Raw genomic sequence first — 3324 nt, forward strand, 5'->3', positions numbered from 1 at the left:
CTCTGTGCTGACTGCCAGCTCAGAGTCTGGCGCCTGTTTCAGTCTGTGACTCCCTCTCTCTCTGACCCTCCCCTGCTCACGCTGTCTCTCTCTCTCTCTCTCCTAGAAATAAATAAAAACATTTAAAAAAAAAATAATAAACATTAAAAAAATTTTTTTTTAAACCCTGTCATTGTAGGAGCATTGAAGAGGTTTTCTTTCTTTTCTCTAGGAATTGATACTCTTAGAAGTAGTCTTGGAAGCTTTCCTTTTTGTTTGGAGGACTTTATATTTTTTATTTTTATTTTTTTAATGTTTTATGTATTTCTAGGAGAGAGAGACAGCGTGAGCAGGGGAGGGTCAGAGAGAGAGGGAATCACAGACTGAAACAGGCTCCAGGCTCTGAGCTGGCAGTCAGCACAGAGCCCGACGCGGGGCTCGACGGGCTCAAACCCACGAACCGCGAGATCATGACCTAAGCGAAAGTCGGACGCTTAACCCACTAAGCCACCCAGGGGCCCCTGGAGGACTTTTTATTTTTTTAAGTTTTTTTATTAATGTTTTTTATTTATTTCTGAGAGAGAGAGAGAGACAGACAGACAGACAGACACAGCGTGAGCAGGGGAGGGTCAGAGAGAGAGGGAGATCCAGAATCTGAAGCAGCTCCAGGCTCTGAGCTGTCAGCACAGAGCCCAACGTGAGGCTCGAACCCACGAACCGTGAGACCATGACCTGAGCCGAAGTCAGATGTTTAACTGACTGAGCCCCCCAGGCGCCCCTGGAGAATGTTTTAAAACTGTGGTATACATGACCTCTTAGTCCTGTTTTCTGGAATAGAATGTAATTCTGGAATGGGTTTCATAAAGCGAACAGTGGTGCTTTAGGACATGGGAAGTGGGTGATGCTCAGCTTTAAAAAGGGGCAAAAGAGGTGGGCTCCTGGGTGGTTCAGTCGGTTAAGCATCTGACTTTGGCTCAGGTCATCGTCTCTTGGTTCTTGAGCTCGAGCCCCATTTCTGATGAACCCCGCTCTCTCTTCTCTCTCTCTTCCTCTCCCTCCCTCTTTCACCCCTCACCCCCTGCCCCTTGTGGGATTCTCTCTCTCTCTCTCTCTGCCCCTTGCTCACTTGTGCCCTCTGTCTCTCTTTCTCTCAAAAAAAGGCGGGGGGCAAAAGAGGCAGTTCAGAGTGAGGAAGGGGGTCCTCTGGGCTGAGATACAGTGGCCCTCCACAGGCAGGTGGTGGTTCCCGTGTCTCTGGCTGTCGTGTGTTATTGACACTTTGCCGTCTTTCAGCTGTTTACTGAGTGCTGGTCTGTGCGCGGCGGTTTATCAGGCCTCATCGCCTCGACTCAGTCCGTCTAGTCTGCTCCACATTTAACCCTTCTGCTCCTTCCCACCCTGGAAGGTGCTTTTGTTGCCTTCTGTCTCGGAGTCGTAACAGCAGCTGGCCGGAGCCGCGGGACCGCTGCCACCTTTGCACTCCCCCAGAGGGCCCCTCCTCTGCTTGCAGTGACAGCTGACACCTGGTCACACCCACTGTCTCTTGGCTTTGCTGTTTCTGAGGCCAGGAACCCAGGCCTTTGCCCTTGCTTAGACCCTGTAACTGGAGGCACCAGTGGGAGTCCTGGCGCTTTGGGTCCCTCCACCTCTAATCCACTGTAGAGCTTGTTGCCAGGTATTTCTCAAATATTGTTACTCTTATTTAAAAAAAAATTTTTTAATGTTTGTTTTTGAGAGAGAGAGAGAGAGACAGAACGTGAGCATCTGAGGGGCAGAGAGAAAGGGAGACACAGAATCCGATGCAGGCTCCGGGCTCTGAGTTGTCAGCACAGAGCCCGATGTGGGGCTCAAACTCACGAGCCATGAGATCCTGACCTGAGCCAAAGTCGGACGCTTAACCGACAGCCCCCCAGGCGCCCCTGTTACTCTAGTTCTGAAAGTTTACTGCGGCTTCCTGTAGCTGGAGATGAAAATCCAAACTTGTGTATATGCTGTCAACTTGTGCCCCAGCCTTCCTTTGTAGAGTGGCGCTTTCTTGCTCTTGTTGCTGTTGTTTAAAAATCGCTCTTCCCTCTTTACCAGCAGCAAGGAACAGTGAGCCAGTTGCACTGGACCCTGCATTTCCTGAATGAGCTTTGTGTTTTCAGGCTCCATGCCTTTCTTAGCTCTTATACTCTGCTTGGCAGCCTGGTGTCTGCTTTTAAACTTCCTCCTTTGAGGCCTTACTTAGGGAGAAGCAGAATTTACTTCTCCCCATGTATGTGTCTTCCATAGCGTTTCATAAACATACGCACCTTCACGGCAACAGCACTTTACCACATCTGTCTGTTTATTCTTTGACTCCCATGTTAGATTGAATTCCTGGAGGGCATTTCCTCGTGTCTCCAGCAACGGAATTAGTGCCTGACTCATGGTTGGCGCTGGATTTTAGCTTAAATTGGCCTACTTGCTATCCTTTCAATGTGATTGATGGCAGGGGTCTTTGTAATCTGACTTGTTTGCCTGAGTCTTTTAGCTGGGAGTGGTATAGGGAAAGAGAAGAATCACCGTAACATAGAAATTGTCATCAGTAAACCGACAGCTTGAAAATTTTGCCCATGCCCAGCCGTCACAGCTGTACCCTAACTGCTGTCCAGGCCCATCAAGTCAAGTGTTTGTTATCGCTCTTATTGCTGATTGAGAAAAGTCGCAATCAGTTGTGAAATGAAATTGCAGATCTTGGCCAGATTTCCTGAAGTTTGATGGAAGAATCATTTGAGAGCTGTTAAAGTTTCACACGTACCTGTTGACACATTATATCCCACAGACCCACTAACAGTTGAAAATTGATGGTGAGATGATACCATGAGCCCTTCACAATAGAATCATTTAAACATCAAAAAAACAGAAGCCCTTGAAAAGACTGGCCAAGTCCATAGATATATTTGCAGAATGATGCAATAAAAGTCAAACAGGGAGTGAATTATGGTTTGTGGGGTCATCATTAAGTTTTGGATAAAATTATGCCAAAATTCCCTTATGGGCACAGTTGCATTATAACTTAAGTGCTGTTATAAATAACTTTTAGTTTCATTTTCCAAGATGTTTCATTTACATTTTGTTTTTACTAATTAGTGTGAAAACTGGGTCCCTTAAGTGGCCTTACTTTTAAAAAAAAAATTTAATAAACTCAGGGCATCCGGCTGGCTTAGTGGAGCACGTGACTCTTGGTCTCCGGGTCTAGAGTTCGAGCGCCATATTGGGCATAGAGTTTACTTAGAAAAAATAAACTTAATTTTTTTAGAATGGTTTTAGGTTCACAGCCAAATTGACCAGAAAGTACAGAGATTTCCTATATGCCCCCTG

The sequence above is a fragment of the Crocuta crocuta genome, unplaced genomic scaffold, assembly GCF_008692635.1.
Source record: "Crocuta crocuta isolate KB4526 unplaced genomic scaffold, BGI_CrCroc_1.0 scaffold636, whole genome shotgun sequence".
NCBI lineage: Eukaryota > Metazoa > Chordata > Mammalia > Carnivora > Hyaenidae > Crocuta > Crocuta crocuta.